The sequence below is a fragment of the Oncorhynchus kisutch genome, linkage group LG26, assembly GCF_002021735.2.
Source record: "Oncorhynchus kisutch isolate 150728-3 linkage group LG26, Okis_V2, whole genome shotgun sequence".
In the NCBI taxonomy this organism is placed as follows: domain Eukaryota; kingdom Metazoa; phylum Chordata; class Actinopteri; order Salmoniformes; family Salmonidae; genus Oncorhynchus; species Oncorhynchus kisutch.
Window position 1 is genome coordinate 48040767 of NC_034199.2, and position 22183 is coordinate 48062949.

The following is a 22183-nucleotide window of genomic DNA, read 5'->3' on the forward strand; positions in this document are numbered from 1 at the left end:
ACATATTGTGTACTAATAGTACTACGTACTGTATACTAATAGTACTACATACTGTATACTAATAGTACTACATACTGTGAACTAATAGTACTGCATACTGTGAACTAATAGTACTGCATACTGTGTACTAAGAGTACAACATACTGTGAACTAATAGTACTGCATACTGTGAACTAATAGTACTGCATACTGTGAACTAATAGTACTACATACAGTGAACTAATAGTACTACATATTGTATACTGATATGTATACTGATATTATTATAGGGGTATTATCATAGGGGTATTATTATAGGGGTATTATCATAGGGGTATTATTATAGGGGTATTATTATAGGCGTATTATTATAGGGGTATTATTATAGGGGTATAAATTATATGGGTATTATAATAGGAGTATTATTATAGGGGTATTATTATAGGGGTATAAATTATATGGGTATTATAATAGGAGTATTATTATAGGGGTTTTATTATAGGGGTATTATTATAGGAGTATTATTATAAGGGTATTATTATAGGGGTTTTATTATAGGGGTATTATTATAGGGGTATTATTATAGGGGTTTTATTATAGGCGTATTATTATAGGGGTATTATTATAGGGGTATTATTATAGGGGTATTATTATAGGGGTATAAATTATATGGGTATTATAATAGGAGTATTATTATAGGGGTATTATTATAGGGGTATTATTATAGGGGTATTATTATAGGGTATTATTATAGGGGTATTATTATAGGGGTATTATTATAGGGTATTATTATAGGGGTATTATTATAGGGGTATTATTATAGGGGTATTATTATAGGGGTATTATTATAGGGGTATTATTATAGGCGTATTATTATAGGGGTATTATTATAGGGGTATTATTATAGGGGTATTATTATAGGGGTATTATTATAGGGGTATTATTATAGGGGTATTATATAGGGGTATTATTATAGGGGTATTATTATAGGCGTATTATTATAGGGGTATTATTATAGGGGTATAAATTATATGGGTATTATAATAGGAGTATTATTATAGGGGTATTATTATAGGGGTATAAATTATAGGGGTATTATAATAGGAGTATTATTATAGGGGTTTTATTATAGGGGTATTATTATAACGGCATTATTATAGTATTATTATAGGGATATTACTATAGGGGTATTATTATAGGGATATTACTATTGGATTATTATTATAGGGGTATTGTTATAGTACTATTATAGGGGTATTATTATAGTACTATTATAGGGGTATTATTATAGTACTATTATAGGGGTATTATTATAGTACTATTATAGGGGTATTGTTATAGGGATATTACTATAGGGGTATTATTATAGGGATATTACTATAGGGGTATTATTATAGTACTATTATAGGGGTATTATTAGTGACTACCGAACGGCATCCTGACTCACCTTTTGCTGCTCTTTTGGCCCTATGATCACTCGGCTACACAGCTGATGCCCCCTGGACTGTTTCAATGATACGGTACCTCATTTTATTTACCTGTCGGCTCCAGCCTCAAACTGAGGTCCTGTATGTACCTAACTGACCCGCTCTGCCCATTCATCACCATTTACCCGTTGGCCCCAGCCTAGAACTCAGGTCCTGTATGTACCTAACTGACCCGCTCTGCCCATTCATCACCATTTACCTGTAGGCCCCAGCCTAGAACTCAGGTCCTGTATGTACCTAACTGACCCGCTCTGCCCATTCATCACAATTTACCCATTGGCCCCAGCCTAGAACTCAGGTCCTGTATGTACCTAACTGACCCACTCTGCCCATTCATCACCATTTACCCGTTGGCCCCAGCCTAGAACTCAGGTCCTGTATGTACCTAACTGACCCACTCTGCCCATTCATCACCATTTACCCGTTGGCCCCAGCCTAGAACTCAGGTCCTGTATGTACCTAACTGACCCACTCTGCCCATTCATCACCATTTACCCGTTGGCCCCAGCCTAGAACTCAGGTCCTGTATGTACCTAACTGACCCGCTCTGCCCATTCATCGCCATTTACCCGTTGGCCCCAGCCTCGAACTCAGGTCCTGTATGTACCTAACTGACCCGCTCTGCCCATTCATCGCCATTTACCCGTTGGCCCCAGCGTAGAACTCAGGTCCTGTATGTACCTAACTGACCCGCTCTGCCCATTCATCACCATTTACCCGTTGGCCCCAGCCTCGAACTCAGGTCCTGTATGTACCTAACTGACCCGCTCTGCCCATTCATCGCCATTTACCCGTTGGCCCCAGCCTCGAACTCAGGTCCTGTATGTACCTAACTGACCCACTCTGCCCATTCATCACCATTTACCCGTTGGCCCCAGCCTAGAACTCAGGTCCTGTATGTACCTAACTGACCCGCTCTGCCCATTCATCACCATTTACCCGTTAGCCCCAGCCTAGAACTCAGGTCCTGTATGTACCTAACTGACCCGCTCTGCCCATTCATCACCATTTACCCGTTGGCCCCAGCCTCGAACTCAGGCCCTGTATGTACCTAACTGACCCACTCTGCCCATTCATCACCATTTACCCGTTGGCCCCAGCCTAGAACTCAGGTCCTGTATGTACCTAACTGACCCGCTCTGCCCATTCATCGCCATTTACCCGTTGGCCCCAGCCTCGAACTCATGTCCTGTATGTACCTAACTGACCCACTCTGCCCATTCATCACCATTTACCCGTTGGCCCCAGCCTAGAACTCAGGTCCTGTATGTACCTAACTGACCCGCTCTGCCCATTCATCACCATTTACCCGTTGGCCCCAGCCTAGAACTCAGGTCCTGTATGTACCTAACTGACCCGCTCTGCCCATTCATCGCCATTCATCGCCACCCCACACACATGTGGAGACCTCACCTGTTTTAACTGATGTCTCCAGATACAAAACCTCTCTCATCATCACTCAACGCCTAGGTTTACCTCCACTGTATTCACATCCTACCATACCATTGTCTGTACATTATGCCCTGAATCTATTCTACCGCGCCCAGAAATATGCTCCTTTTATTCTCTGTTCCCAAAGCACTAGACGACCAGTTCTCATAGTCTTTAGCCGTACCCTTATCCTACTCCTTCTCTGTATTGGGCACTATTTTCACCTCCGGATGAAAAGCATGCCCAAAGTAAACTCCAGAAGCTAGGACATGCATATAATTGGTAGATTTCGATGGAAAACACTCTAAAGTTTCCAAAACTGTTAAAATAATGTCTGTGAGTATAACATAACTGATATGGCAGGCGAAAACCTGAGATAAATCCATCCAGGAAGTTTGCTTTTTTATGTTTGTAGTTTTCCATTGACTGCCTATACAGATTCCATTGACTGCCTATACAGATTCCATTGACTGCCTATACAGATTCCATTGACTGCCTATACAGATTCCATTGACCGCCTATACAGATTCCATTGACTGCCTATACAGATTCCATTGACTGCCTATACAGATTCCATTGACTGCCTATACAGATTCCATTGACTGCCTATACAGATTCCATTGACTGCCTATACAGATTCCATTGACTCAAATTGCACTTCTTTTGGCTTCCACTAGATGTCAACAGTCTTTAGAATTTGTTTCAGGCTTGTATTCTGAAAAATGAGGGAGTAAGAACTCTCTAAATGAGTGGACACTGCAGTGGCCCAGAGCTTTTTGTGCCTTTCTTGTTTTCCTTTTATATAGATGAAGCTTTTGTCTGGTTGAAATATTATTGATTATTATGACTAAAATCAAAATAAGGCTTGATTATAAGCATCGTTTGACATGTTTCTACAAAGTTTACTGATACTTTTCAGATTTTTCGTCTGCCTGTTGCGACTGCCTTTGAGCCTGTGGATTACTGAACAAAACGCGCGAACAAAACGGAGATTTTTGGATATAAAGAGGGACTTTATCGAACAAAACAAGTGCAACCATATGAAGATCATCAAAGGTAAGTGATACATTTTTTCGCTATTTCTGACTTGTGTAACTCGTCCACTTGGCGGGTAACTGTTTGTAATGATTTGACTGCTAGGCGCTGCTCTCAGATAATCGCATGGTATGCTTTCGCCGTAAAGCCTTTTTGAAATCTGATGCCGTGGTTGGATTAACAAGAAGTTAATCTTTAAACCGATGTATAACACTTGTATGTTTTATGAACTTTTATAATGAGTATTTCTGTTTTTGAATTTGGCGGTTTGCAATTTCACTGGATGTTGGCCAGGTGGGACGCTACCGTCCCACACCCCCTAGAGAGGTTAACCCAGGCCCTGTAGCCCCCAGTTCCACTCCTATTCCCCAGGCGTTATCATTTGTTGACTTCTGTAACCATAAAAGCCTTGGTTTCATGCATGTTAACATTAGAAGCCTACTCCCAGAGTTTGTTTTATTCACTGCTTTAGCACTCTCCGCCAACCCTGATGTCCTAGCCATGTCTGAATCCTGGCTTAGGAAGGCCACCAAAAATTCAGAAATGTCCATCCCCAACTACAACATTTTCTGGCAAGAGAGAACTGCCAAAGGGGGTGGAGTTGCAATCTATTGCAGAGATAGTCTGCAGAGTTCTGTCATGCTATCCAGGTCTGTGCCCAATCTACTGCAGAGACAGTCTGCAGAGTTCTGTCATGCTATCCAGGTCTGTGCCCAATCTACTGCAGAGACAGTCTGCAGAGTTCTGTCATGCTATCCAGGTCTGTGCCCAATCTACTGCATAGACAGTCTGCAGAGTTCTGACATGCTATCCAGGTCTGTGCCCAATCTACTGCAGAGACAGTCTGCAGAGTTCTGTCATGCTATCCAGGTCTGTGCCCAATCTACTGCAGAGACAGTCTGCAGAGTTCTGTCATGCTATCCAGGTCTGTGCCCAATCTACTGCAGAGACAGTCTGCAGAGTTCTGTCATGCTATCCAGGTCTGTGCCCAATCTACTGCAGAGACAGTCTGCAGAGTTCTGTCATGCTATCCAGGTCTGTGCCCAATCTACTGCAGAGACAGTCTGCAGAGTTCTGTCATGCTATCCAGGTCTGTGCCCAATCTACTGCAGAGACAGTCTGCAGAGTTCTGTCATGCTATCCAGGTCTGTGCCCAATCTACTGCAGAGACAGTCTGCAGAGTTCTGTCATGCTATCCAGGTCTGTGCCCAATCTACTGCAGAGACAGTCTGCAGAGTTCTGTCATGCTATCCAGGTCTGTGCCCAATCTACTGCAGAGACAGTCTGCAGAGTTCTGTCATGCTATCCAGGTCTGTGCCCAATCTACTGCAGAGACAGTCTGCAGAGTTCTGTCATGCTATCCAGGTCTGTGCCCAATCTACTGCAGAGACAGTCTGCAGAGTTCTGTCATGCTATCCAGGTCTGTGCCCAATCTACTGCAGAGACAGTCTGCAGAGTTCTGTCATGCTATCCAGGTCTGTGCCCAATCTACTGCAGAGACAGTCTGCAGAGGCCCAAAAAGTTCAAGCTCCTTCTTTTAAAAATCCACCTTTCAGCTTCCCCCATGCCTCTACAGCTTCCCCCATGCCTCTACAGCTTCCCCCATGCCTCTACAGCTTCCCCCATGCCTCTACAGCTTCCCCCATGCCTCTACAGCTTCCCCCATGCCTCTACAGCTTCCCCCATGCCACTACAGCTTCCCCCATGCCTCTACAGCTTCCCCCATGCCTCTACAGCTTCCCCCATGCCTCTACAGCATCTCCCATTCCTCTACAGCATCTCCCATGCCTCTACAGCATCTCCTATTCCTCTACAGCATCTCCCATGCGTCTACAGCATCTCCCATTCCTCTACATCATCTCCCATGCCTCTACAGCATCTCCCATTCCTCTACAGCATCTCCCATTCCTCTACAGCATCTCCCATGCGTCTACAGCATCTCCCATTCCTCTACATCATCTCCCATGCCTCTACAGCATCTCCCATTCCTCTACAGCATCTCCCATGCGTCTACAGCATCTCCCATTCCTCTACATCATCTCCCATTCCTCTACAGCATCTCCCATGCCTCTACAGCATCTCCCATTCCTCTACAGCATCTCTCTTTCCTCTACAGCATCCCCCAATCCTCTACAGCATCTCCCAATCCTCTACAGCATCTCCCATGCGTCTACAGCATCTCCCATTCCTCTACAGCATCTCCCATTCCTCTACAGCATCTCCCATGCCTCTACAGCATCTCCCATTCCTCTACAGCATCTCCCATGCGTCTACAGCATCTCCCATTCCTCTACATCATCTCCCATGCCTCTACAGCATCTCCCATTCCTCTACAGCATATCCCATGCGTCTACAGCATCTCCCATTCCTCTACATCATCTCCCATTCCTCTACAGCATCTCCCATGCCTCTACAGCATCTCCCATTCCTCTACAGCATCTCTCTTTCCTCTACAGCATCCCCCAATCCTCTACAGCATCTCCCAATCCTCTACAGCATCTCCCATGCGTCTACAGCATCTCCCATTCCTCTACAGCATCTCTCTTTCCTCTACAGCATCCCCCAATCCTCTACAGCATCTCCCATTCCTCTACAGCATCTCCCATGCCTCTACAGCATCTCCCATTCCTCTACAGCATCTCCCATTCCTCTGCAGCATCTCCCATTCCTCTACAGCATCTCCCATTCCTCTGCAGCATCTCCCATGCCTCTACAGCATCTCCCATTCCTCTACAGCATCTCCCAATCCTCTACAGCATCTCCCATTCCTCTACAGCATCTCCCATGCCTCTACAGCATCTCCCATTCGTCTACAGCATCTCCCATTCCTCTACAGCATCTCTCTTTCCTCTACAGCATCCCCCAATCCTCTACAGCATCTCCCAATCCTCTACAGCATCTACCATTCTTCTGCAGCATCTCCCATTATTCCCAAGATTCAGGTGACTCTTCAGTTGATACATGTGTAGGCCTACGGTACACTCAAGTTTACTCCAAATATGTTGTTCCAAAATGCTAGCTACTTAGCCTAAAACAATATGAAAGGTCACTGGGTGGGGCTACAGACAATCATTTCCGGGTTCATATATGAAGACGTAACTGATGATGAGTTCAAGACAACAGGTAACTCTGTAAAAATAAAAAATGTGCTCCAACTGGGAAAAATCATTGTGAACGGTCATCTAACTCGGGAATTACAGGGGCGAGTGTAACCTGTCTGTCTGTCTGTCTGTCTGTCTGTCTGTCTGTCTGTCTGTCTGTCTGTCTGTCTGTCTGTCTGTCTGTCTGTGACACACATCATTAACCAATGGAATGCTAACAACAGAGGGTTCCTATAGATGAAACACAGAATCTCTTTACCACTAGATGGCACTGTGGGACTAGTACGGGCCCACTACCCTCCCTCTCTACACGACACTACATCCTGGCCCACGGCCCTGCCAGTCAGTCAGTGTGTTGGAGCAGAGCACTGTGTCTCTCTGTCTGTGTCCCTAATGTCACCCCATTCCCTATATAGTGCACTACTTTTAACCAGAGCCCTTTGGACCCTCATGAGCCCTCGTCTAAAGTAGTGCCCTTTTAAAGGGAATAAGGTTTAATTTTAGGATGAATATTGTGTCTGTGTCTCTGTAGTTAATGAAGCAGCCGCTCATCAGAACGTCTACAGAGAGATCTGCTGTCTAATGAAATGCAATTCAACTTTTGTATTAGGAATCGCCAGAGGAATTTGTGAAAGGCGTGTGTGTGTGTGTGTGTGTGTGTGTGTATGTGTGTGTGTGTGTGTGTGTCTTTTAAACTAGCTTGGTCAATTTGAATTGCAAAGACAACCTTTAGATTGTCTTCGTCCCAAACGGCACCTTCCCTTATTCCCTCTACATTTGCCGGACCGGACAAACGTAGTGCAGTGTGTAGGAAATAGGGTGCCATTTGGGATCCAGTCATTGTGTCTGCATTGGATCCCCTCTTCACCTTCATTATAATGTTTCCACCAGTGGAAGAGGGACCATCTGATCTGATGAGAACATTTTAAAGGGTAATACGTATTTACCCGTGACAACGTCCCAAATACCACCCTATTCCCTATGTAGTGGACTACTTTTAACCAGGGTCCATAGGGGCACTATATAGGGAATAGGGTGCAACATATTTTTTTGGGGGGGGATGACACTCCGTATGATTTTGAATAGCAGATGCATATCATGTTCTGTTTACTTGTGTATTATCACACAAGATGGTGGGAGGAACAGGAAGGCGAGTGGATGAATTCAATATTGTTATTACTGCACTTTGTCTTTCTCACAAAGAAATCATATCTTTGATTAACAACGTAGCGGATATTCTGTGTGTAGAATGTACACAACGAAAAGAAAATAAGAAAAAATTCAAGCAATAGACTGCTAAATTAAAGGTTTTTCCTGCTTGAGCCAATTTAACCTGTGTGAACCGTTGATCTGTGGAGAGAGACAGAGAACAGTCGTTTACCTTGGCAGACGCTATGTGTGTCGGCTATGGACAATAAAACCTACACACAGATTTAAGAGCAGACAGAGCAGAGACCAATGATGTATAAAAACAGAATGGATGTATTTCTAGGGCAGTGCTGTATTGTGATCAGATCCATTCTCTCCCTCTCTCCCAAGAGGAGCTAGGTAGGAGAGAGGTGACAATCCAAAACAAATGCCTGTTGTTATTGTTACTCCGTTGCCATGGTTATACTGTAGCGTTACTCCGTTGCCATGGTTGTACTGTAGAGTTACTCCGTTGCCATGGTTATACTGTAGAGTGACTCCGTTGCCATGGTTGTACTGTAGAGTTACTCCGTTGTCATGGTTGTACTGTAGAGTGACTCCGTTGCCATGGTTGTACTGTAGAGTTACTCCGTTGTCATGGTTGTACTGTAGAGTTACTCCGTTGCCATGGTTGTACTGTAGAGTTACTCCGTTGCCATGGTTGTACTGTAGAGTTACTCCGTTGCCATGGTTAAACTGTAGAGTACTCCGTTGCCTTGGTTGTAATGTAGAGTTACTCCGTTGCCATGGTTGTACTGTAGAGTTACTCCGTTGCCATGGTTGTAATGTAGAGTTACTCCGTTGCCATGGTTGTACTGTAGAGTTACTCCATTGCCATGGTTATACTGTAGAGTTACTCCATTGCCATGGTTATACTGTAGAGTTACTCCGTTGCCATGGTTATACAGTAGAGTTGTTATTAGCTGAGTGAAAGATGGAAATAAGTTACCCGTCTCTTTTCTCTCCCGTTCCTCCCCTTCCCTCCTCCCCCTTCCCTCCACTTCCTCCCCCAATCGTCTGTCCAGACCACAGCGACCAAACCAAATGCCGCAGTATCTACCTGCTGTGTTCCCCTCTCCCCCATTCTATTCTCCTCTATCCTTCCTCCCCCTTCTCTCCCTCCCTCTATCTTTCCTCTCCCCTTCTCTTCCTCTATCTTTCTCTCCCTCTATCCTTCCTCCCCCTTCTCCCCCTCTATCCTTCCTCCCCCTTCTCCCCCTCTATCCTTCCTCCCCCTTCTCTCCCTCCCTCTATCCTTCCTCCCCCTTCTCCCCCTCTATCCTTCCTCCCCATTCTCAACCAAATCCTTCATCCACCCTCTCTCTCCCCATCCATCCCTTAACGTCTGTCCGACAGCATCTACCTGAAACACCTTCTGCAGCACCTGCCAATCCACTTAACCAAACGCCTCGAACTCCACTTCCCTGAAAGGCCCTGATTGGATCTCCCGCTGCCAGTAATCATCCAATCAGAGCCAGTGCAATCCCCTCCCCACTGAGTCTGTCAGAGGCAGGGGTAGGGCCCATTGTTCCTGTGGAGACTGAGGCTCTATGGCGAAGGAGGGCGTAGGAGAAAACACAGCGTCCCGCGGCTGCTGGAGCCAGTCGAAGCCTGTTCACCTGCCTAGTGCTCTCTGTCCCACTGAGCAAACAGCTTTAGGGCTAGGGATGTAGACTTAAGGCCTCCTTCTCTGTCCGGTCTGTTAGACAGCTTCACCTGCCCAGCTCTCTCTGCGCTAAATATAGACCTCTCTCTCCCTCTCTCCTGCTCTCTCTCCCTTTCCTTCCATTTCTCTCTCCCTTTCCTTCCATCTCTCTCTCCCTTTCCTTCCATCTCTCTCTCTCTCGCTTTCCTTCCATCTCTCTCTCTCTCCCTTTCCTTCCATCTCTCTCTCCCTTTCCTTCCACATCTCTCTCTCTCCCTTTCCTTCCATCTCTCTCTCCCTTTCCTTCCATCTCTCTCTCCCTTTCCTTCCATCTCTCTCTCTCTCCCTTTCCTTCCATCATTCTCTCTCTCCCTTTCCTTCCATCTCTCTCTCTCTCCCTTTCCTTCCATCTCTCTCTCCCTTTCCTTCCACATCTCTCTCTCTCCCTTTCCTTCCATCTCTCTCTCCCTTTCCTTCCATCTCTCTCTCCCTTTCCTTCCATCTCTCTCTCTCTCCCTTCCATCTCTCTCTCCCTTTCCTTCCATCTCTCTCTCTCTCCCTTTCCTTCCATCTCCCTCTCCCTTTCCTTCCATCTCTCTCTCCCTTTCCTTCCATCTCTCTCTCTCCCTTTCCTTCCATCTCTCTCCCTTTCCTTCCATCTCTCTCTCCCTTTCCTTCCATCTCTCTCTCTCTCTCCCTTTCCTTCCATCTCTCTCTCTCTCCCTTTCCTTCCATCTCTCTCTCCCTTCCATCTCTCTCTCCGTTCCATCTCTATCTCCCTTTCCTTCCATCTCTCTCTCTCCCTTTCCTTCCATCTCTCTCTCCCTTTCCTTCCATCTCTCTCCCTCTCTCCCTTTCCTTCCATCTCTCTCTCCCTTCCATCTCTCTCTCTCTCCCTTTCCTTCCATCTCTCTCTCTCTCTCCCTTTCCTTCCATCTCTCTCTCTCTCCCTTTCCTTCCATCTCTCTCTCCCTTCCATCTCTCTCTCTCTCCCTTTCCTTCCATCTCTCTCTCCCTTTCCTTCCATCTCTCTCTCTCTCCCTTTCCTTCCATCTCTCTCTCCCTTTCCTTCCATCTCTCTCTCTCTCTCCCTTTCCTTCCATCTCTCTCTCCCTTTCCTTCCATCTCTCTCTCCGTTTCCTTCCATCTCTCTCTCCCTTTCCTTCCATCTCTCTCTCCCTTTCCTTCCATCTCTCTCTCTCTCCCTTTCCTTCCATCTCTCTCTCTCTCCCTTTCCTTCCATCTCTCTCTCTCTCTTTCCCTCCATTTCTCTCTCTCTCCATTATCTTTCTATCTCTCTTTCTCTCTCTTTCCTTCCATCTCTCTCTCCCTTCCATCTCTCTCTCTCTCCCTTTCCTTCCATCTCTCTCTCCCTTTCCTTCCATCTCTCTCTCTCTCCCTTTCACAGGGAAGCCTGCAGGTACAGTGTCCTCTGTAACTATTGGGACAGTGAAGCCTGTAGGTACAGTGTCCTCTGTAATTATTGGGACAGTGAAGCCTGTAGGTACAGTGCCTATGAGGTACAAGTGCAGACTGTCAGCTTTAATTGTATGGTATTTTACATTATTTACCTTCATTTCTATCGGACACAAAATAATCTAAAACACAACCAAAACAAACAGCAAATACACCCCCCAAAGTTGTAAAGTCACAATGTCACGTATTCCCTCTCCTGCCTCTAGGTCGCCAGTCTGCTGATTATACTCCCTCTCCTGCCTCTAGGTCGCCAGTCTGCTGATTATACTCCCTCTCCTGCCTCTAGGTCGCCAGTCTGCTGATTATACTCCCTCTCCTGCCTCTAGGTCACCAGTCTGCTGATTATACTCCCTCTCCTGCCTCTAGGTCGCCAGTCTGCTGAATATACTCCCTCTCCTGCCTCTAGGTTGCCAGTCTGCTGATTATACTCCCTCTCCTGCCTCTAGGTCACCAGTCTGCTGAATATACTCCCTCTCCTGCCTCTAGGTCGCCAGTCTGCTGATTATACTCCCTCTCCTGCCTCTAGGTCGCCAGTCTGCTGATTATACTCCCTCTCCTGCCTCTAGGTCACCAGTCTGCTGAATATACTCCCTCTCCTGCCTCTAGGTCGCCAGTCTGCTGATTATACTCCCTCTCCTGCCTCTAGGTCGCCAGTCTGCTGATTATACTCCCTCTCCTGCCTCTAGGTCGCCAGTCTGCTGATTATACTCCCTCTCCTGCCTCTAGGTCACCAGTCTGCTGAATATACTCCCTCTCCTGCCTCTAGGTCGCCAGTCTGCTGAATATACTCCCTCTCCTGCCTCTAGGTCGCCAGTCTGCTGATTATACTCCCTCTCCTGCCTCTAGGTCACCAGTCTGCTGAATATACTCCCTCTCCTGCCTCTAGGTCGCCAGTCTGCTGAATATACTCCCTCTCCTGCCTCTAGGTCACCAGTCTGCTGATTATACTCCCTCTCCTGCCTCTAGGTCGCCAGTCTGCTGATTATACTCCCTCTCCTGCCTCTAGGTCGCCAGTCTGCTGATTATACTCCCTCTCCTGCCTCTAGGTCGCCAGTCTGCTGATTATACTCCCTCTCCTGCCTCTAGGTCGCCAGTCTGCTGATTATACTCCCTCTCCTGCCTCTAGGTCGCCAGTCTGCTGAATATACTCCCTCTCCTGCCTCTAGGTCGCCAGTCTGCTGAATATACTCCCTCTCCTGCCTCTAGGTCGCCAGTCTGCTGAATATAATCCCTCTCCTGCCTCTAGGTCGCCAGTCTGCTGATTATACTCCCTCTCCTGCCTCTAGGTCGCCAGTCTGCTGAATATACTCCCTCTCCTGCCTCTAGGTCGCCAGTCTGCTGAATATACTCCCTCTCCTGCCTCTAGGTCACCAGTCTGCTGAATATACTCCCTCTCCTGCCTCTAGGTCGCCAGTCTGCTGAATATACTCCCTCTCCTGCCTCTAGGTCACCAGTCTGCTGAATATAATCCCTCTCCTGCCTCTAGGTCGCCAGTCTGCTGATTTTACTTCCTCTCCTGCCTCTAGGTCGCCAGTCTGCTGATTTTACTTCCTCTCCTGCCTCTAGGTCGTCAGGCTGCTGATTATCCTGCATACCTGTCACCATCGTTGCGAGCATCTGCACCTCACGACACTCACCTGGACTCCATCACCTCCTTGATTATCTTCCCTATATCTGTCACTCCCCTTGGTTCTTTCCTCAGGTGTTATTGACTCTGTTTTCATGTCGGTACATCGTTTGTGGTACGTATTTATTGGTTAATTTAATAAATAAAACACTCAATCCCTGAACTTGCTTCTCGACTCTCATCGCACATGTTACACACAACCTTGATGTCGTCATTGCGTACTATGAATATGGGACCAAATACTTCACTTTTTACTACTTTAGTACAGATAAGTATTACATGCTATCATTTCTAAATGGTTCATCCAATATGGATTTAAAATACTTCACATTAAACTTGACGGTCTCTACTTTAACCTCACAGTAATTGTTTGATTTCAAATCAAACGTTTGGAGCCAAAAAGAAGAACAAATCCATCACTGCCCCAATAATTACGGAGGACAGTTTATACCCCCGTGTTGATGATGAGGTAGTCAATGGCAAACATACATGCCAGGTATTGGAACCAATTTCATCGGAGGACGAGTGTCATTTGTCCTTTTGCCATCTCCGATCTCCTATTCCACAAACAAATAGCTGATTTATGAAACGCCATTTTTTTTTCTTCTCATGCTTAGTTCATTTCCTAGCTAATGTGTTCAACACCAAGGCTTTTCCATTTTCTGATTTCCTTTTGTCATCTATTATTGTCTTGCTGCTCAACCATTACAGGAGCCAGGAGCCTACCTTCCGTTTCCCCTTTTCAGCAGGGATTATGAACCCTGGCTCTCTAAAGGAACACACTTCTCTTATATTACCATACCATTACCATCTAGCACCATGGTGGAGATAAGAAGACTAACAGAGAGAGAGAGAGAGAGAGAGAGAGAGAGAGAGAGCAACCAACAAACGCACAGAGAGGAGAGAGAAAAAGAGAGAGGAGAGAGAAAAGGGAACGACTCGGCATCATCACTACCCAGAACGAACAAACACACAGAGGAGAGAGAGAAAGAGAGCAAGAAGAGACGGGGAGGAGAGAGAGAGTAGAGAGAACATAGGGAGAGAGAGAGAAAAGGAGAGAGATGAGGGAGAGATTGATTGGGAGAGAAAGAGAAAGAGGGAGAGTGGAGAGAGAGATAATATGGGGAGAGAGAGAAAACGATAGGAGAGAGAATAGAGAGAGTGAGAGAGAGAGAGAATATAGGAAGAGAGAGACAGAATATAGGATGAGAGAGAGAGAGAATATAGGAAGAGAGCGAGAGACAGAGAGAATATAGAAAGAGGGAGAACATAGGAAGAAAGAGAGAGAGCCCAGCATGGCTGACCATGAGGCGTAATGAGAATGAGAGCGGGTGAGGAGAAGGGAGAGTGCAGGTAGAAAGGGATAATGGAAGGATGAGATTGAGGTGGGGGATAAGGGGTGGTTCTCAATATGCCATTACTGAGCTCTGAAAAGGTTTGGAATCAAATGGGACAAAACACCTACCCAGTCTCTCTCTCTCTTAATTTTTATTTTACTTCACATAAGGAGGTAATAACAATTCATCCCCCTTGGCGTTTTTTCTATTTCTTTTTACATTACAACCTGTAATTTAAATAGATTTTTATTTGGATTTCATTTAATGGACAGACACAAAACAGTCCAAATTGTTGAAGTAAATGAAAAAAATGACTTGTTCCAAAATAATATTTTAAAAACCCCGGAAAAGTGGGGCGTATTCACCCCCTTAGCTATGAAGCCCCTAAATAAGATCTGGTGCAATCAATTACCTTCAGAAGTCACATAGCTAGTTTAAAAAAAAGTCCACCTGTGTGCAATCTAAGTGTCACATGAGCTGTCACAGGATCTCAGTATATATACACCTGTTCTGAATGTCCCCAGAGACTGCATCACCACTAAGCAAGGGGCACCACCAAGCAAGCGGCTCCATGAAGACCAAGGAGCTCTCCAAACAGGTCAGAGACAAAGTTGTGGAGAAGTACAGATCAGAGTTGGGTTATAAAAAAGATCTGAAACTTTGAACATCCCACGGAGCACCATTAAATCCATTATTAAAAAACAAAGAATATGGCACCACAACAAACCTGCCAAGAAAGGGCCGCCCACCAAAACTCACGAACCAGGCAAGGAGGGCATTAATCAGAGAGGCAACAAAGAGACCAAAGATAACCCTGAAGGAGCTGCAAAGCTCCATAGCAGAGATTGGAGTATCTGCCCATAGGGCCACTTTAAGCTGTACACTCCACAGAGCTGGGCTTTACAGAAGAGTGGCCAGAAAAAAATATATTTCTTAAAGAATAAAATAAGCAAACACGTTTGGTGTTCCCCAAAAGGCATGTGGGATATTCCCGAAACATATGGAAGAAGGTACTCTGGTCAGATGAGACTAAAATGTAGCTTTTTGGGCATCAAGGAAAATGCTATGTCTGGCACAAACCCAACACCTCATCACCCCGAGAATACCATCCCCATAGTGAAGCATGGTGGTGGCAGCATCATGCTGTGGGGATGTTTTTCATCAGCAGGGACTGGGAAACTGGTCAGAATTGAATGATGGATGGCTCTAAATTCAGGGACATTCTTGAGGGAACCTGTTTCAGTCTTCCAGAGATTTGAGACTGTGACGGCGGTTCACCTTCCAGCAGGACAATGACCCTAAGCATACAGGAGCAACCCTTGGGTGGTTTAAAGCTAAAGCAACACTTGGGTGGTTTAAAGGGAAAACATTTAAATGTCTTGGAATGGCCAAGTCAAAGCCCAGACCTCAATCCAATTGAGAATATGTGGTATGACTTAAAGATTGCTGTACACCAGCGGAACACATCCAACTTGAAGGAGCTGGAGCAGTTTTGCCTTGAAGAATGGGCACACCTCCCAGTGGCTAGATGTGCCAAGCTTACAGAGACATAACCCAAGAGACTTGCAGCTATAATTGTTGCAAAGGGTGGCTCTACAAAGTATTGGTTTTGGGAGGGGGGGGGTAGTTACGCTCAAGTTCTGTTTTTTGTCTTGTTTCTTGTTTGTTTCACAATAAAACATATTTAGCATCTTCAAAGTGGTACGCATGTTGTGTAATTCAAATGACACGACTCCACAAAAATCTATTTTAATTCCAGGTTGTAAGGCAACAATATCGGATAAATGTGAAAAGGGGGAGGTGAATACTTTCGCAAAGCCACTGTACCTTTTAGTGCTGGACTCTTTCTCTGTGTCCCATTGGCTTCTGTATTTCCATTTGGGTATTTAAAGGGGCTGGTCCCTGTAGAGTGGTGTGGTGCGAAGCGTGCTGTTTCTGAAGCATGGTGGATTCATTACAAGGTGTCTGGAGTGGGATTAGGGCTATAGGGTACTCTCTCTGGTTAATGGGCCTTGGTAAAGGTCTGGTTTGAACCGTCTCTCTGTCTCCAAGGACCTGCTTGATTAAAAAAACACATGAATTAACCTCAGAAAATAGACCCACCCCCCTCCCCCCTCTCTCTCAGGATTTAGTAGTTCCAGCCCTAAGACAAAGGATCGGGTCCCGAATGGCACCCTATTCACTACACAGTGCACTACTCTTGTTCTTTATATAGTGAATCGGGTGCCATTTTGGACACAGGCATTCAATAAACCAGAAACAGACCCCCCCCTTCTCTCAGGAGTGGCCTAGTACCCCGACCCTGAGAGAAAAAACCCTCATCTTTCAGTCATTGAACAAATTTAAATCTCTTTCTAAGACGTGACAAAGTAGCTTTAGCAACTCGACGTTCTTCATCTTAAACCAACTTACACTTTTGATTAAAAACTCAAGTTAAGGTGTTATTTCATTTTCTTTTTTTACCAGGCGATGTTCAGTTAAGAACAAACTCTTTATTTGACATTGTGGAAATCAAGTCAAATCACATGTTATTGGTCACATAGACGTGTTTTAACAGATGTTATTGGTCACATAGACGTGTTTTAACAGATGTTATTGGTCACATAGACGTGTTTTAACAGATGTTATTGCGGCTGTAGATAAATGATTGTGTTCCTAGCTCCAACAGTGCAGTAGTATCTAACTAAATGCTTGTGTTCCTAGCTCCAACAGTGCAGTAATATCTAACTAAATGCTTGTGTTCCTAGCTCCAACAGTGCAGTAGTATCTAACTAAATGATTGTGTTCCTAGCTCCAACAGTGCAGTAGTATCTAACTAAATGCTTGTGTTCCTAGCTCCAACAGTGCAGCAGTATCTAACTAAATGCTTGTGTTCCTAGCTCCAACAGTGCAGTAATATCTAACTAAATGATTGTGTTCCTAGCTCCAACAGTGCAGTAGTATCTAACTAAATGCTTGTGTTCCTAGCTCCAACAGTGCAGTAATATCTAACTAAATGCTTGTGTTCCTAGCTCCAACAGTGCAGTAATATCTAACTAAATGCTTGTGTTCCTAGCTCCAACAGTGCAGTAGTATCTAACTAAATGCTTGTGTTCCTAGCTCCAACAGTGCAGTAATATCTAACTAAATGATTGTGTTCCTAGCTCCAACAGTGCAGTAGTATCTAACTAAATGCTTGTGTTCCTAGCTCCAACAGTGCAGTAATATCTAACTAAATGCTTGTGTTCCTAGCTCCAACAGTGCAGTAGTATCTAACTAAATGCTTGTGTTCCTAGCTCCAACAGTGCAGTAATATCTAACTAAATGCTTGTGTTCCTAGCTCCAACAGTGCAGTAATATCTAACTAAATGCTTGTGTTCCTAGCTCCAACAGTGCAGTAGTATCTAACTAAATGCTTGTGTTCCTAGCTCCAACAGTGCAGCAGTATCTAACTAAATGCTTGTGTTCCTAACTCCAACAGTGCAGTAATATCTAACTAAATGCTTGTGTTCCTAACTCCAACAGTGCAGTAATATCTAACTAAATGCTTGTGTTCCTAACTCCAACAGTGCAGTAATATCTAACTAAATGCTTGTGTTCCTAGCTCCAACAGTGCAGTAATATTTAACAATTCACAACAATACACACACAACCTAAATGTAAAAGAATGGAATTAAGAAATATATAAATATTAGGATGAGCAATGTTGGAGTGGCATTGACTAGAATACAGTAGAATAGAATACAGTATATACATATGAGATGAGTAAATACAGTAGAACAGAATACAGTATATACATATGAGATGAGTAAATACAGTAGAACAGAATACAGTATATACATATGAGATGAGTAAATACAGTAGAACAGAATACAGTATATACATATGAGATGAGTAAATACAGTAGAACAGAATACAGTATATACATATGAGATGAGTAAATACAGTAGAACAGAATACAGTATATACATATGAGATGAGTTAAGCAGTATGTAAACATTATTAAAGTGACCAGGGTTCCATTATTAAAGAGACCAGGGTTCCATTATTAAAGTGACCAGTGTTCCATTATTAAAGTGACCAGTGTTCCATTATTAAAGTGACCAGTGTTCCATTATTAAAGTGACCAGTGTTCCATTATTAAAGTGACCAGTGTTCCATTATTAAAGTGACCAGTGTTCCATTATTAAAGTGACCAGGGTTCCATTATTAAAGTGACCAGTGTTCCATTATTAAAGTGACCAGTGTTCCATTATTAAAGTGACCAGTGTTCCATTATTAAAGTGGCCAGTGTTCCATTATTAAAGTGACCAGTGTTCCATTATTAAAGTGACCAGTGTTCCATTATTAAAGTGACCAGTGTTCCATTATTAAAGTGACCAGTGTTCCATTATTAAAGTGACCAGTGTTCCATTATTAAAGTGACCAGTGTTCCATTATTAAAGTGACCAGTGTTCCATTATTTAAGTGACCAGGGTTCCATTATTAAAGAGACCAGTGTTCCATTATTAAAGTGACCAGTGTTCCATTATTAAAGTGACCAGTGTTCCATTATTAAAGTGACCAGTGTTCCATTATTAAAGTGGCCAGTGTTCCATTATTAAAGTGACCAGTGTTCCATTATTAAAGTGACCAGTGTTCCATTATTGAAGTGACCAGTGTTCCATTATTGAAGTGACCAGTGTTCCATTATTAAAGTGACCAGTGTTCCATTATTGAAGTGACCAGTGTTCCATTATTAAAGTGACCAGTGTTCCATTATTAAAGTGACCAGTGTTCCATTATTAAAGTGACCAGTGTTCCATTATTTAAGTGACCAGTGTTCCATTATTGAAGTGACCAGTGTTCCATTATTAAAGTGACCAGTGTTCCATTATTGAAGTGACCAGTGTTCCATTATTAAAGTGACCAGTGTTCCATTATTAAAGTGACCAGTGTTCCATTATTAAAGTGACCAGTGTTCCATTATTTAAGTGACCAGTGATTCCATGTCTATGTACAAGGGGCTGCAGCATCTAAGGTGCAGGGTTGAGTAACCGGGTGGTAGCTGGCTAGTGATGGCTATTTACCAGTCTGATGGCCTTGAGATTAGAAAAAAAACAGCTTCTGTCTCTCTGCTTTGATGATGTCAATAGGTAATTCAAATTAGCACTTCTCTCTCTCTCGTAACAGCAGGATATGAAGATAGTTGCAGGCCAGGGCATGAATGTTTGGAGAATAAAGAGCGTATTTTAACGTTATAACACTAGCAGAGCTGGTGAATGGTTAGCTTGAAACGGGCAGAGAGGAGATCTCGTCATATTATTATTCTCCTGGTTCAAGGGATGTGTGTGTCTATCCATTATGTGGTAATCAATACGTGAGGGTTATTGATTAGGATAATTGGATAATTCCATCAATGAGGCTCGGCTCAGCACTGCATTGATTACAGTTTCCTGTATCCTTCTTTACCAGCTGTCTCTTCTTCTACAGAACAAAGGTGTTCGCAAAACGGCACTACTATTCCCTAGTGCGCTACTTGTTCACTAAAAGTAGTGCACTACTTAGTCAATATAGAGTGCCATTTTAGACATGGCCTAAGATAGAAAGTAGACATTAGTGTGTATATACCCCCCGTGGTTCTGGGAACAGAAGGAAGCAGCGAGTTTCTCGCACAATGTGTTTTATTCCTAACAGCCTTTCTGCTGTGAATACAAGCCCAATTTCACAGCCACATCTCGGTTTGGTGGAGAGAGACACAGAGTGTGGAAATCACAGTTCTCTGGGTGACTGAATATGTTTTAATATGAGAGAAATGGGCCTTTTCTCATTTGGGCAAAAATCCATTCCTCAAGCCTTCTCTTCTGTGACACGGGAAACTGATAAGTGGTCGAGGACATATCAATTAGTTTAGTAGGCTAACTGAAGAATGGTCTCTTCTCCTCGATAGCCACCTTTCATCAAGGATAGTCATGTCTATCCTACCTGAGTCCTTGGAAGAGTTTAGAAATCTGCCAAACTCTCTTTGAATCAGCTGTTGTTTTGTCAGAGGAGAGAAGCATGCTACAATATACGACAAAAACTAAACTTCATTCGTTTTTTATCACTTTCACACGTTATTTTTACGATGCACACCGTAAAACATCATTTGCGTCAGTGGAGAAGGAGAGTCTGACTACGTACAAGTGCATTTTCCTCCACGTTCACCCTCTCCTCAATGACCTTTTACCTTTTTTCAAAAAAGGAGAGAAGACGGAGGGCGAAAGTGCAGGAGTTGAGCGAAAAGGCAATGGGTATCGTCCCAAATGGCACCCTAGTCCCTATATAGTGCACTACTTTTGACCAGAGCCCTATGGCACCCTATTCCCTACTTACTGTACTTCTTGAGTCTATAGGGTTATATAATGTAGGGAACAGCCATTTGGGATGCAGTTTACGTCTCTATACGTGGGTGATTCCTCGCAAAACAAGAGCACAACGTTTTAGGGATTTTCTCTAAATGTAAAATTCATAGAAGGGTCCTTTAGAGGAAGGATTGTTGACAAATATTTCATATTTGTATCTTAACGTGATTTTCCTGTTTAAAAAAAAAAAACTTCCACAAAAGGAGGTCGAAATACTGAAAATGTGAAAATAATGATAATTCCATTTTTTGTAAGTGCTTTTTGGAGAAAAAAAATAATTGCATTTTGGTTGTTCTTACATTAATTTATGAATATTGAAAAAATATAAACATAATATTGAAAATATACAACTGAAAACAATTTTACACATTTTTCCAAATGCATTAAAATCAAAGACAGAAATACCTTATTTACATAAGTATTCAGACCCTTTGCTATGAGACTTGAAATTGATCTCAGATGCAACCTGTTTCCATTGATTATTCTTGAGATGTTTCTACAACTTGATTGGAGGCCACCTGTGGTAAATTCAATTGATTGGACATGATTTGGAAAGGCACACACCTGTCTATATAAGGTCCCACAGTTGACAGTGCATGTCAGAGCAAAAACCAAGCCATGAGGTCAAAGGAATTGTCCGTAGAGCTCAGAGACAGGAATGTGTTGAGGCACAGATCTGGGGAAGGGTACGAAAACATTTATGCAGCATTGAAGGTCCCCAAGAACACCTTGGCCTCCATCATTCTGGAAGAAGTTTGGAACCACCAAGACTCTTCCCATAGCTGGCCGCCCTGCCAAACTGAACAATCGGGGGAGAAGGGCCTTGGTCAGGGAGTTGACCAAGTACCCAATGGTCACTATGACAGAGTTCCTTTGTAGAGAAGGGAAAACCTTCCAAAAGGACAACCATCTCTGCAGCACTCCACCAATCAGGCCTTTATGGTAGAGTGGCCAGATGGAAGCCACTCCTCAGGGAAATGCACATGACAGCCCGCTTGGAGTTTGCCAAAAGCCACCTAAAGGACTCTCAAACCACGAGAAACAAGATTCTCTGGTCTGATGAAACAAGGATTGCACTCTTTGGCCTGAACGCCAAGCATCACGTTTGGAGGAAACCTGGCACCATCCCTATGGTGAAGCATGGTGGTGGCAGCGTCATGCTGTGGGGATGTTTTTCAGTGGCAGGGACTGGGAAACTAGTCAGGGTCAAAGGAAAGATGAACAGAGCAAAGTACAGAGAGATCCTTGCTGAAAACCTTCTCCAGAGCGCTCAGGACCTCAGACTGGGGTGAAGGTTCACCTTCCAACAGGGCAACAACCCTAAGCACACAGCCAACCAGAAAATACATTTAGACATTTTGACTTTATCTATTTTGCATGTAATTGCTCGCATTTCGCCTAAAGTTTTTCATAACTTGATCCTTGGATTATCGTTAATTATTAATTATTATTAATTAGCGTTAATGACAGTTTTTCTATTGTTGGAGTTACAGAGACATAGTTGCCTAAAGATAA